The sequence below is a fragment of the Lemur catta genome, chromosome 4 (assembly GCF_020740605.2).
Source record: "Lemur catta isolate mLemCat1 chromosome 4, mLemCat1.pri, whole genome shotgun sequence".
Classification (NCBI taxonomy): Eukaryota; Metazoa; Chordata; class Mammalia; order Primates; family Lemuridae; genus Lemur; species Lemur catta.
The window spans coordinates 67,620,087-67,635,460 of record NC_059131.1 but is presented as its reverse complement, the minus strand read 5'-3'; positions in this window follow the sequence as shown (position 1 = coordinate 67,635,460).

Below are 15,374 nucleotides of genomic sequence, written 5' to 3'. Positions count from 1 at the left end.
CCCACATGACATATCTACCAAGTTCATGCAGCTACCATTGACTGACCCTAGTCTGGGTGGGTCTCAGGTTCTAGAAAGAAAGAAAGGTGGAGGGAGGAGAGAGGTGAGAAGGGCTGGTCACTCCTTAGCTAATGAGATTGGCCTTCCCTGTGGGAGCTGGGGCCGAGGACTTCTTGTCATGGAGTTCACGCAGGGCTGTGTGTAGGGCCATCCCCAGACAGGGGTGGAGGCCAAGCAGGGACCCACAAAGGGTTTACATCCCCTCCATCAGATGTGCTTAATCACTCAGAGGCCAGGGAAACTGAAGCCCATGGCAAAAATGCTATAAGATTCAGCAGTGTTTGTTAGAGTGCTCATAACTAACTGAGTGAAGTCTGCGTAACCATCACAGGGACAGAGGTCCCTTCCACAGAGGTCTCCCACTTGGCCCTCTGCCAGACTCACACAGGCCTGCAGGACTTCATCACAGTTCTGTGGGCAAGAGGGGCAGCCAGAAGCTCTTCTGTGAATTGTAGTTTGACTCCCCCAGAAAAGAGAGGAGCAAAAGGTTCAAGGAACAACAGATTTAATTCGTGAGGAGTCCCTGCCTGGGACATTCAAAACAGTGTAGCCACAGGAAACAAACATCTGCATGGCTCATGAGGAAGATAGAATTCTGAGAGCCAAGCAAGAACAATAGGGATGTGGAGTTCATGGAGACTTCTGCACTGTATCCACATTTACTTTTTATAGGATTAAGAACGGTTTTTATTGTTTTTCCTTTTAGACCTTATTGGTTAGAGTGCTTAGCAGTCTGTGGCTTTGAAGCCATCAAGCTTCAAAGCACAGCTGAAGCAGGCATCCCAGGGTCCTTGCCATGCGTGCTATTTCTTCGGTGTGACCCAGGCAGACCTATCTTAAGGGAGGCTTCTCCAAGGCTGTGCAGAGGGACACCATGGACTGGGATGTGAGAGTTAGAGACCAGAGCCCTGGCTGAGGATTAGGAAACACAGAACCTGGACTGCTGGAGAAAAAAGCAGCCTGCCTCCAGCCTTTATTCAAGGCAGAGGCCAAAATTCAGCCCTCTGGTGTCAAAGCTGGACAAGGACAGCAAGTCAGAGAGGAGAGAAAACGATGTTCCAAGACAAACCTGTTCTCTCTGAGCATTTTTGAACTCCTAAATTAACAATCCATTGTTTCACCAAATGTATGTGGTGATGATTTGAGAAGATGGGGTAATATTTAAGCTCAAGTACCCTGAATCACACACAGATCACTTCTTGAGTTCCTCACTCTGTAACAAGGTTCCAAATAAATAGTCCCAAATTATCAAGCAAAAACTGACTTGCATAATTCCAACTGACTTTTTCACAGAAATGGATGAACTGATCCTAAAATTCATATGGAAGTGCAAGGAACCCAGAATAGCCAAAATAATCTTGAAAAAGAAGAACAAAGTTGGAGGACTTATACTTCCCAATTTTAAAACCTGGTACAAAGCTATAGTAACCAAAATGGGCTGGTACTGGCATAAGGATAGACAAAGGAATCACTGGAATAAAACTCATACACATATTGATTTTTGACAATGGTGTGAAGACCATTTAATGGGGAAAGAATAGTCTCTCAACAAATGATAAGTTGGACATCCACATGCAGTGAGTGAATTTGGACTCCTACCTCACACCATATGCAAAAATTAGCTCAAAATGGATCAAAGACCTGAATATAAGAACTAAAACTATAAAACTCTTAGAAAAAAACATGGGTTTAAATCTTTGTGACCTTGGCACATTTGACAAAAGGGAAAATACAGACATTGAACTTCATCAAAATTAAAACTTGTGCATCAAAGGATTCCATTAAGAAAGTGAAACGAGGCCATGTGTGGTGGCTCATGCCTGTAATCCTAGCACTCTGGGAGGCTGAGTCGGGAGGATCATCTGAGCTCAGGAGTTCACAACCAGTCTGAGCAAGACCCTGTCTTTACTTAAAAAAAAAATAGCGAGATGTGGTGGCACACACCTGTAATACCAGCTACTCGGAAGGCTGAGGCAGGAGGATTGCTTGAGCCCAGGAGTTTGAGGTTGCTGTGAGCGAGGCTGATGCCACGGCACTCTAGCCCAGACAACAGAGTAAGACTCTGTCTCAAAATAAATAAATAAAAAACAAAGTGAAAAGACAACCTAAAAAATGGGAGAAAATGGTTGCAAATCAATATCTGATAAGAGTCTAGTATCCGAAATATACAAAAAGCCCTTACAACTCAATAGTAAAAAGACAACCTCATTTTAAAATGGACAAAGGATTTAAATAGACATTTCTCTAAAGAAGATACGAAAATGGCTACTAAGCACATAAAAAGATGCTTAACATCATTAGTGATTAGGGAAATGCAAATCAAAACCACAATGAGATACCCCTTTGTACCTGCTAGGATGGCTAGAATCAAAAAGAGAGATAACAAGTGTTGTCAAGGATGTGGAGGAATTGGAATCCTCATACATTACTGGTGGGATGTAAATTGGTGCAGTCATATTTATTTATTTATTTATTTATTTATTTATTTATTTATTTTTATTTACTTTTGGAGATAAGGTATCATTCTATCACCCAGGCTGGAGTGCAGTGGTGCAATCATAGCTTACTGCAGCCTCCAACTCTTGTCTCAGCCTCCCCAGTAGCTGGGACTACAGGCATGTACCATCATGCCACGCTAATTTTTAAAACTCTTTTGTAGAGATGGATCTCTCTATGTTGCCCAGGCTGGTCTTGAACCCCTGGTGTCAAGCGATCATCCCAACTCGGCTTCCCAAAGTGCTGGGATTACAGGCATGAGCCACTATGCCTAGTTGGTGCAGCCACTTTGGAAAACAGTTTGGCAGTTCCTCAAAATGTTAAACATAGCATCACTATGTGACCCAGCAATTCCATTCCTAGGTACATACCCAAGAGAATTGAAAACATGTTCATACAAAATATTGTGCATGAAGTTTTATAGCAGCACTATTCATAATAGCCAAAAAGCGAAAACAACACAAATGTCCATAAACTGATAAATGGATAAACGAAATGTGGTGTATTCATACAATGGAATATTATTCAGCCATAAAAGGAATGAAGTACCGATACATGCTACAACATGGATGAACCTTGAAAACATTATGCTAGGTGAAGGAAGCCTAACATAAAAGGCTAGGTATTGTATGATTCTATTTATATGAAATATCTTGGAAAGGGTCTTGCTGCTGCCACTGGGAGAACAAGACAATCCGAGAATAATTTTGATTCAGACGTGACTAATTCATCAGTAAACAGCTTTAGAAATCATTTCTAAAAACTCAGAGAAGAACAACAAAGCCTCTTCCATTGCTTCTTATATGTATTAATTATGCACTGTTTCCTTTTGTTCCAAATAAATTCTTCCATCGCTGAATTTATTTAGAATAGCAGTGAATAGTCATGCAGAATTAATTCAGATTAGAGATGCCTTTTAATATTCTGATATCTAGTTTTACTCAATAAATTTGAGAAACCAGCAGAATATATTTGAGAAGGGTACAAATAGTTCTATAGTTATTTTTACTTCTGGTGCTATTCTTTTACCATCTGAGCAGAGTGTGTGTTTGTAGGAGGTGTTTGTTGTAAGGACTGGATGCTGGTTTCTCAGTCATGTCTTTTTCCTTACCCTGGTCAATGATAAGCATTGCTGTATGTGCGTGAAAACATCTGTGCCAAGTTCAAAGGTACTTTTATTCATGCAAATAAGAAAAACATGCCTACCCAACAATCCCCACTGAAATAGAATTAAGTCAAAGTAAGGTTTGCATCCCCAAATTAGGAGTTTTATAGGCTGCTCGTACATCTGCTCATTCTTCCCTCCAGAGAGAGATTACTCATTAACAAATCTCCTCCCAGGGAAGGGGGAAGGTATAGCTAGATTGATCACCCTAGAATGTAAGGAATGTCCCCAGGAAAGAGAAGGAGAGGGATGTAACTCTCCAAATCTCTCAGGAGGTCTCTACCTTTAGGGAGACACTATCACCAGTTTCCAAGACCTTGGCAATTCAAACATGTTCTTTGTTCAGAAAGCCTGCACCATGCAAAACTGTGAAATATTCATGGAGAATTTTTTCCCAACACCTGGAGACACAGCAGCCACCTTGCACCATGTGGAGGAAAGCCAAGTTAATGATGAAGGAGCAGAAAGACAGAGGGGACCTGGGACCTTGGTGGCTTCCTTGAGCAACTGAATAAGTCCTATAATCGTTTGTTTGAACCTTGATTTCTCTTGCTAGGAGCCAAACAATATCCTAACTGCTATATTTCTTCTACTGGCAACTAACAGAACAAAAGAAAAGCAAAAAAGAAAAGAGTGTGAGTAGGACAATCATTACAAAAGAGTAAGAGTACGATAGAGGTGCCTGTGTCATCTTCAGTGCAACACACCCTGTACAGAACTCTTCACTCTGCCCCCTACTCTTCCCTCGCTCTGTAAATGGCACCACCATTGGCTCAGTTGCTCAAGCTCCTAGGTAGGCATTCTTGATTTTTCCCTTCCCCTTATCCCCCATATCCAATCTATCAGCAAGCCCTATGGGTTCTACCCACAAAATGTATGGTCCACTTCCACCACCTCCACCTCCTACCCACCAACACCCTGAAGTCTCTGCCCTTCCACCCTGCAGTCCATTCTCCCAGCAGCAGGACTGGTCCAAGGACACTGGTGATTAAAGCCTCAACAGATCTTGTCACTATTAGAATTTAGTTTTGAACCCATGTGGTCTTGAGTGATTTCTCCAGTCTGATGTTGAAACACTTCAACTCTCATCTACTATGATGATCAAGCAGCACTTAGCTTTCTTCCTTTCTAGAACAAGCCAAGCTTTTTCTTGTCTCTGGGCATTGCTGTTCCTTCTAACTAAATGCTGTTCCCCAGCATTTTGTTGTTGTTGGTTGTTTTTTGGGTTTTTTGGCCACAAGGTCTTGCTCTGTCACCCATCTAGAGTGCAGTGGTATCATCATAGTTCACTGTAACCTCAAACTCCTGGGCTAAAGCTATCTTCCTGCCTCAGCCTCCTGAGTAGCTGGGACTGTAGGTGTGCACCTCCACACCCAGCTAATTTTTCTTTTTTGTAGAGATGGGGTCTCACTCTTGCTCAGGCTGGTCTTGAACTCCTGACCTCCAGCGATCCTCCCACCTTGACCTCCCAAAGTGCTAGGATTATAGGCATGAGCCACTGTACCCAGCCCCCAGCATCTTCTATAATTGGCTCTTTCTCAAAACCGAGGTATTGGTGCTAACATCACCTTCTCAGAGAAGCTTCCCTGATCTTTTCCGCTTTCCTGTTTCTGTCAAATTACCCTTCTTATTTTCTTTATAGCTCTTAATACAGTCTGAATTTGCCTTGGTTGTTTTTGTTTTTATTTATTGTCCACCCTCACTCCGACCCTCACTGGAACATCAGCTGCTTGGGAAGCAGGACCCTGGGCCATTCACCACTGTGCCTACAGCCCCTGGGCCAAGTCCCAGCCCCTGGAGCTCTTAAGGAGGTTGGTTTTGGTAGGCGTGACAGCCACCTCTCTTTTAGGAAACAGACAGTAGATACTGTTTTATCACTTCGAAATGGCCTTAGAGCAGCCTAAGAGCCCACCTGCCCATAGTCACTCTCTATCATATCACTGTTTTACTATCTTTGTAGCACTCTTGCTATCAGATTCATGTTGGCTGTCTTTCTCCCCTCTCTATTCTAATGGAAGCTCTATGAGAGCAGGGACCTTAGTTGTATTCAACACTTTCTCCCCAGCACCTAGAATATTAACAGGCAACACTCAATACACGCATGTTAAATGAATGAATAAAATGCATAGAAAACAAAACTGACATGCTTAAACAGTCACCTGAATGTCACTGGCAACTCAGCACAGAGCCAGTCTGCAAAAGTTGATTTGACCAATATGAAATTCCATAATTGGTGGCCATGATAAACACCCCTGGAAAACAAGGTTCGGCAAGGACATTTCAAGATTCAGAAAGAGAACACACTTTTGCAGTTGAATATATTGAGAACTAGAAAATCTTCGGAGATTGAAGTGGTCTCAAATACAGATAGGGAACCTGTAGACTGTCAAGCAACTGTTTCTTGGCATATAAAGGAAGGCATGAACAAGACCTCTAGGAGCTCATAGTATGGGGAGCAGAAGGAAAGAGACAGACAGTCAGAAATGCACAGCCCAACTGAGAAGTGCTCTACAGTAAGCAAGCACAGGCCTTGGCACAGCACAGGGAGTGGAGAGGCCAGAGAAGGTGGCCTCTGATCTAGCCTTGGCGACTTGGGTTTGTAGCCGTAGGTGGAACTGAAGAGGGATTCTTGTTACCTGCTCACACCAGGCAGAAAGCTGACTGATGCAGTGTTTGGCACCCTTCTTTCCTACATAGTACTAGCACCATGAGTTGAAACTCTCTAGTTCTTTCTGGTTCCAGCAAAACCAAGGTAGTTACGTTCACTACCACTAGATGGAACTTGGTCAAAAGTGCTCCCAACAGGTGTTTTATTGCAAATCATCCCCAGTTCTGGTTTTGGTTTGGGGTTAGGGGGAATCCTTAGGAGTGGCAGTAGAATTTTATAGATTAAAAAGAAAATTTCCTTTAATTAATTATATTACATAGGGCATATATATTCATTTGCCAAAAAAGTTTAAAAAATCAAACAAGTACTAGAGTTTATAGGCCATTATATTCATCATAGACTAGAAATTGTTGCTTAAAAAGGAGAGAAGGGGTGAGGAGAAAGAACAGGAAATGTTTTCCCAGAAAATTGTCAACACTTGAGTTCTTCCATGACAATTACCTTTCCTTACTATGTCCTCTGCTACTGCCTGGCCAGATACCAGTGTACCCACATTAGTGATATTATATAATAGTTAACTTTTTTCTTGATCTCCAAGTAACAGCATCTTCTATCACTTTTGCCTGTTCCTTCAGATCCTCTGTTAAGTAGATGATGATTGGAGAGCAGCCATTGTCTAAAATGTTTGTAGTATGTTAGAATCAGAAGGTAGGTTAGACCATACCCACATTTTATAGATGCAACAAATAAAGTTGGGGTCTCATCTCCAAGGTCACCTGGCTCCTTTAACAGTATAGGCATACCTTGGAGATACTGCAGGTTTGGTTCCAGACCACAGCAATTAAGTGAATATTGCAAAAAAGTGAATATTACAATAAAGAAAGTCACATGAATATTTTTATTTCCCAGTATATATAAAAGTTACATTTATATTCACTATAGTCTATTGAGTGTACACTAGCATTATGTCTAAAGAAAGTACATTAGTTTTAAAAATATTTTATTGCTAAAAATGCTAGTGATGATATGAACCTTCAGTGAGTAATCTTTTTGCTGGTGGAAGAGTCTTGCCTCAGTGCTGATGGCTGCTGACTGATCAGGGTGGCATTTGCTGAAGGTTGGGGTGGCTGTGGCAATTTCTTAAAATAAGACAACAGTGACATTTGCTGCATCAATTGACTCTTCCTTTCGTGAAAGATTTCTCTGTAGCATGTGATGCTGTTTGATAGCATTTTACCCACAGTAGAACTTCTTTCAAAATTGGACTCAGCCCTCTCAAACCCTTCCGCTGATTTATCAACTAAGTTTATGTAACATTCTAAATCCTGTGTTGCCCTTTCAACAGTGTTCACAGCATCTTCACCAGGAGGAGATTCCAACTCAAGAAAACACTTTCTTTGCTCATCCATAAGAAGCAACTCCTAATCTGTAAAAGTTTTGTCATGAGATTGCCGCAATTCAGTCACATCTTCAGGCTTCACTTCTGATTCTAGTTCTCTTGCCATTCCCACCCCATTTGTAGTGACTTCCTTCACTGAAATCTTAACCCCTCAGTCATCCATGCAGATTAGAATCAACTTCTTCCAAACTTCGTTAATGTTGATATTTTGACCTCCTCCCATGAATTATGAATGTTCTTTTTTTTCCTTCTATTTTTAGTTGATGTGTAATAATTATACATATTTATGGGATATAGACTGTTATTTCAATGCATGTATACAATGTGTAATGATCAAATGAGGGTAATAATTAGCATATTCATCACCTCAAACATTTATCATTTCTTTGTGTAGTGAACATTCAAAATCCTCTAACTTTTTGAAAATGTACACTAAATTATTGTTACCCATCTGCACCCTATACAGTACTACAGAACACTAGAATTTATTCTTCCCATAGAGCTATAGCTTTATATCTCTTAACCAACCTCTCCTTCCTCCCCTCCCTCTTACCCTTCCCAGTCTCTAATAACCACAATTCTACTTCCCTCTGTGAGCTCATTTTTTAACTCTCACAAAGAAGTGAGAATATTCAGTATTTATTAATATCTTTCTATGCCTGACTTATTTCGTTTAATATCCTCCAGGTTCATTCATATTGCTGTGAATGATAGGATTTCACTTTTGTATGTCTGAATGTGGATAAAGACATTTTCTTTATGCATTTATCTGTTGATGTACATTTAGGTTGATTCCATTTCTTGGCTATGGTGAATAGAGCTACAATGAACATGGGGGTGCAGGTATCTCTTCTATATACTGATTTTCTTTGCTTTGGATGAATACCAAGTAATGGTATTGCTGAAACGTATGGTAGTTCTATTTTGAGTTTTTTGAGAAACTTCCATACTGTTTTCTATAATGATTGTACTAATGTACATTTCCCCAACAATATATAAATAGAGTTCCCTTTTCTTCACATCCTCACCGGCATTTATTATTTTTTGTCTTTTTGGTGATAGCCATTCTGACTGGGGTGAGATGGTACCTCATTGTGGTTTCGATTTGCATTTCCCTGATGATTAGTGCTGTTGAGCATTTTTTTCATATACATAGCTGTTTGTCTTCTTTTGAGAAATGTTTATTCAATTATTTGCCCATTTTTTAATTAGATAGTTTTTTTTGTTTTGCTGTTGAGTTGTTTGGGTTCCTTGCATATTCTGGATTTTAGTCCATTGTTGGATAAACAGCTTGAAAATATTTTCTGCCATTCTAAAAGTTGTCTCTTCATCCTGTTGGTTGTTTTCTTTGCTGTGCAGAAGCTTTTTAGTTTGATATAGTCCCAATAGTCTATTTTTGTTTTTGTTGCTTATGCTTTTGTTCCTTATGCTTACCCATAAAATTTTTGCCTAGACCAATGCCCTAAAAAGCATTTCCCCTATGTTTTCTCTAGTACTTTTATAGTTTGGAACCTTACATTTAAGTATTTTTTCTTTTTCTTTTTAAGGCTGGTCAAGTACATTTAATTTTTAAATCCACTTTGAGTTCATTTTTGTATATGGTGAGAGATAGGGGTCTAATTTTATTCTTCTCCATATGGATATCCAAGTTTTCCAGCACCATTTATTAAAGAGGGTATCCTTTCCTCAATGCATGTTCTTGGAACCTTTGTTGAATATCAGTTGGCTACAAATACGTGGATTTATTTCTGTTCCATTGGTCTGTGTGTCTGTTTTTACACCTATACCATGCTGTTTTGGTTACTACAGCTTCGTAACATATTTTGAAACCAGGTAGTGTGATGCCTTTAGCTTTGTTCTTTTTGCTCATAATTGCTTTGGCTATTCAAAATCTTTTGTGGTTCCATACAAATTTTAGGATTGCTACTTCTATTTCTGTTAAGAATGTCATTGGTACTCTGATAGGGATTGCATTGAATCTGAAGATACATTTATGTAGTATGGTCATTTTAACAATATGAATTCTTCCAATCCATGAGCATAAGATGTTTTTCCATTTTTTGTTTCCTCTTCAATTTCTTTCATCAATGTTTTATACTTTTCATTATAGAGATCTTTCACCTTTTTGTTTAAATTTATTCGTAGGTATTTTACATTTTTGTAGCTATTGTAAATGGAATTGCCTTCTTGATTGCTTTTACAGCAATTTCATTATTGGTATATAGAAAAGCTGATTTTTGTATGTTCATTTTTTATCTTACAACTTTACTGAACTCATTTATCAGTTCTAAGAGTTTTTGGTGGAGTCTTTAGATTTTTGTCTATATAAGATCATGTCATCTGCAAAGAGGGACAATTTGACTTCCTCTTTTCCAATTTGGATGCCCTTTATTTCTTCCTCTTGCTTTATTACTCTGCTTAGGACTTCCATTACTATGTTAAAAAAGAGTAGTAAGAGTGGACATCCTTATCTTGTTCCAGATCTTAGAGAAAAGGCTTTCAGCTTTGCCCCATTCAGTATGAAATTAGCTGTGAGTTTGTTATATGTGGTCTATATTGTGTTGACGTATGTTCCTTCTATACCTATTTTGCTGAGAGTTTTTATCATGAAGGGATGTTGAATTTTATTAAATGCTTTCTTTGTGTGTATTAAGATGATCATATGGCTTTTGTCCTTTATTCTATTGATAGGATGTATAACATTTATTGATTTATATAAATGAACCATCCTTGCATTCCAAGGATAAATTCCACTTAATTATGGTGTATTCTATTTTTGATGTGTTGTTGGATTTGATTTGGTGGTATTTTGTAGAGGATTTTTGCATCTATGCTTATCAGGGATATTGGCCTGTAATTTTCTTTCTTTGTTGTGCTCTTGTCTGATTTTGGCATCAGGGTAATGCTGAACTTGTAGAATGAGTTAGAAGGAATTCTGTCCTCTTCAATTTTTTGGAATAGCTTGAGAAAATTTGGTGTTAGCTCTTCTTTAGAAGTTTGGAAGGATTAAGCAGCAAAGCCATCCGGTCCTGGGCTTTTCTTTAGTGGGAAACATTTTTTGATTACTGAATGAATCTCAATGCCATTGGTCTGTTTAGGTTTTCTCTTTCTTCCTGGTTCAATATTGATGGGTTATGTGTGTTCAGGAATTTATCCATTTATTTCCTCTAGTTTTTGTAATTTGTTGGCATATAATTGTTCATAATAGCTTCTAATGATCTATTTCATTAGATTGCAACCACTGTTGCATTTCTGTGGTATCAGTTGTAATCTCTTTTTTTTCTGATTTTATTTATTTGAGTCTTCTCTCTTAGTCTGTCAATTTTGTTTATCTTTTCAAATAACCAACTTTTCATTATGTTGATGTTTTGTATTTTTGTTTAGTACCTGTATTGTTTAGTTCTTCTCTGATAATTATTATTTGTTTCCCTTCCACTAATTTTGGGATTGGTTTGTTCTTGCTTTACTAGTTCCTTGGGGGTCATCGACAGGCTGTTTATTTGAAATTTTTTTACTTTTCTGAAGTAGGCATTTATTGCCATAAACTTCCCTGTTAGTACTGCTTTTGCAGTATATCATAGGTTTTATTATGTCGTGTTTCCATTTTAATTTGTTTCAAGAAATGTTTTGATTTTCTTCTTAATTTTCTATTGACCCAGTGGTTGTTCAGGAGCCTGTTATGTAATTTCCATGTATTTCTACAGTTTTCAGAGCTCCGCTTGTAATTGAGTTTTAGTTTTATTCCATTGTGATCTGATAAGATACTTGATATAATTTCAATTTTTTAAATATTTGTTGAGATTTGTTTTGTGGCCTAAAATATGGTCTATTCTGGAAAATGGTCCATGTGCTGACGAGACTAATGTGTATTCTGCAGCTGTTGGATCAAATGTTCTATAAATGTCTATTAGGTCCATGTGGTCTATAGGGCAGTTTAAGTTCATTGTTTCCGTGTTGATATTCTGTCTAGAAGATCTGTCCAATAGTGTAAGTGAGGTGTTGCAATCCCTAACCATTTTTGTATTGGAGTCTATCTCTCTTTAGCTATAATAATATTTGCTTTATATATCTGGATGCTCCAGTATTGGGTGCATATATATTTATAATTGTTGTATCCTAATGCTGAATTATATAACTTATCATTATCTAATGACCATCTTTGTCTCTTTTTATGTTTTTTGACTTAAAGTCTATTTTGTCTGGTATAAATATAGCTACTCCTGCATGTTTTTGTTTTCCATTTGCATGGAATATCTTTTTATGTCCCTTCATTTTCAGTCTATGTGTGTCTTAACAGATGAAATGAGTTTCTTATAGGCAGCATATAGTGAGGCCTTGATTTTTTTTATTTTTTGTTTTTTGGGGGTTTTTTGGTCCTTTCAGCTAGTCTACACCTTTTAATTGGAGAATTTAAACTATTTACATTCAAGGATGTTATTGCTACTCCTGACATTTTGTTCAGTGGTTTTGATTGTTTTGTATATCCTTTGTTCCTTTCTTCCTCTCTTGTTGTTTATCTATGCAATTTGGTGGTTTTCTGTAGGATAATATTTGATTCCTTTCTCTTTCTTATTTGTGTATCTGCTCTTCTAGTGAGTTTTATGCTTTTGTGTGTTTTCATAATGGTGGTTATTGTACTTTCACTTCCAGATGTAGGAGCATTTCTTGTAGGGCTGGTCTAATGGGTCTAATGGTGATGAATTCCCTTAGTTTTTGCTTGTCTGGGAAAGACTTTATATTTATTAAGGATAGCTTTGCTGGGTATAGTCTTCTTGGCTGCCAGTTTTGTTTTTTTCCCCAGAACTTTAAATATATTATCCCATTGTCTCCTGGCTTGTAAAGTTTCTGCTGAGAAATCTGCTGTTACTCTCAAGGGGATTAGTTATATATGACTTGATGCTTTTCTCTTGCTGTTTTCATTTTTTATTTTTAAATTTATTTTTATTTATTTATCTATTTTCAGACAGAGTCTCACACTCTTGACCAGGCTAGAGCACAGCAGCAGCATCATAGCTCACTGCAGCCTCAAACTTTTGGGCTCAAGCAACTCTCCTGCCTTGGCCTCCTGAGTAGCTGGGACTATAGACATGTGCCACCATGCCTGGCTAATTTTTTTTTTTTTTTTTTTGTAGAAATGGAGTCTTGCTATTGTCAAGACTGGACTCAAACTCTTTGCCCCAAGCAATCCTCCTGCCTGGTTTCCCAAGCTGCGAGGATTACAGGCATGAGCTACTGCACCCAGCCTCTTGCTGTTTTCAAAGTTCTCTCTTTAACTCTCTTAAACTTGGTGTTACAATGCTACAAGCCTCAGGATGTGGAAGGATGTCAGTGGGGCCTCAGAGATGTGGAGACGCAGTGGCTATTGGATCTCAGGGCAGGATGTAGTCTGGTGTTGGCTATGCTCTCAAAATGGTGCCATGCTGCAGCAGCTTGGGTCCTAAGAGTTGGGTGAGATCCAGAGTGAATTCCCTCTCTAGGGCAATGTAGTCCCATGGACACCAGGCAGCTCCCTTCACTACACTCAGGGTCTAGGAGGGCCAAACGGCTCTCCTGTAGCTAGGATTGCAGGTGTCTGTGCTGGGAATCTGAACTGTTGGGGATCTCTCACTTACCTTTTCCCCTACAGTGGGGAGTCTCTCTTGGCTCTGAGCTGATCCCAGCCAGCTGCTTTGCTTCCCTCTATATGCTGCCATCTTGAGTTTCTGTGTCTCAGAGTGTCCCTGTCACTTCCCTGCTGAATTCTAGTGTTCTCTCTTAGGTGCTCTATGTGACATGTGTTTATCTACTTGCTGTTTTGATCCTTCTTAGTGGAGCAAGCAAGTGCTAGGTACCTCTAATTAGCCATCTTGACCTATCAAGCATGAATTTCCTTAATGGTGTCTAGAATGGTGACTCCTTTCCATAAGGCTTTTAATTTACTTTGCCCAGATCTATCAGAGGAATCACTATCTATGGAAGTTGTAGCCTTATGAAATGTATTTCTTAAATATAAGACTTGAGAGTTGAAATTACTCCTGGGCTGCAGAATGGATGTTGTGTTAGCAGGCATGAAAACAACATTAATCTCCTTGTACCTCTCCACCAGAGCTCTTGGGTGACCATGTGCCCTGTAAACGGGCAGTAATATTTTGAAATGAATCTTTTTTTCTGAGCATAGTTCTCTATAGTAGGCTTAAAATATTCAGTAAGTCATGCTATAAACAGCTAAGTTGTCATCCAGGCTTTATCATTTCATATATAGAGCACAGGCAGAGTAGATTTAGCATAATTCTTTAGGGTACTAGGATTTGGGGAATGATAAATGAGCATTGGCCTCAGCTTAAAGTCACCAGCTGCATTAGCCTCTTACAGGAGAGTCAACCTGTTCTTTGAAGCTTTGAAGCCAGACATTGACTTCTCTCTAGCTATGAAAGTCCTAGATGGCATCTTCTTCCAATAAAAGGCTGTTTTGTCTACATTGAAAATCTGTTGTTTAGTGTAGCCACATTCATCAGTATTCTTAGCTAGATCTGGATAACTTGCTGTAGCTTTTATATCAGTACTTGTTGCTTCACCTTGCACTTTTATGTTATGGAGATGGCTCGTTCCTCAAACATCTGGGAACAAATCTCTGGTAGCTTCAGGCATTTTTTCTGCAGCTTCCTAACCTCTCCCAGCCCTCATAGAATAGAAGAGAGTTAGGGGCTTGAGCTATATTAGGCTTTGGCTTAAGGGAATATTGTGGCTGGTTTGATCTTCTATCTAGACCACTAAAATTTTCTCCATATCAGCAGTAAGGCTGTTTCGCTTTCTTATCATTTATGTGTTCACTGGAGTAGCACTTTTAATTTCCTTCAGGAGCTTTCCTTGCATTTATAACTTGGCTAACAATTTGGCACAAGAGGCTTAGCTTTTGGTCTATGTTGGCTTTCAACATGCCTTCCTCACTAAGCTTAAGCATTTGATTTAAAGTGAGAGATAGGCAATTCTTGCTTTCACTTGAACACTTAGAGGCCATTGTAGGGTTACTAATTGTCCTAATTTGAGTATTGTTGTGTCTCAGGGAATAGGGAGACCCAGAAAGAGGGAGAGAGATGGGGGAATGGCAGGTTGGTGGAGCAGTCAGAACACACACAACATTAAGTTCACCATCTCATATGGGCATGGTTTGTGGTGCCCCGAAACAATTGCAATAGTAACATCAAAGATCACTGATCACAAACCATCATAACAGATGTAATTATAATGTAAAAGTTTGAAATTTTGTGAGAATTACTAAATTATGACACAGAGACACAATACTATTGGGAAAAAATGGCACTATTAGACTTGCTTCATGCAGGGTTGCCGCAAACCATCAATTTGTAAAAAGTGCAATACCTGTAAAGTGCAACAAAGCAAAGCTCAATAAAATGAAGTATGCCATAATCTCCTTTTGATAGGATTAAGAGTCTCACTTCTTATTAACCAGGCCAGTACTATCACCTGTTTTCATAATTTTATCTCTAGGAAAACTATACTTTAAAAAATACCAGCAGATCTTTTGTAAGGCAAAGTCATTCATTCAACAAATGTACATTAAGCATTTGCTAGTTGCAAAGTACTGTATTAGGGTAGAGAGTCAAAACTGAGTATGGTGGTCTCAGCCTTGGAGACACAAGTGGGAG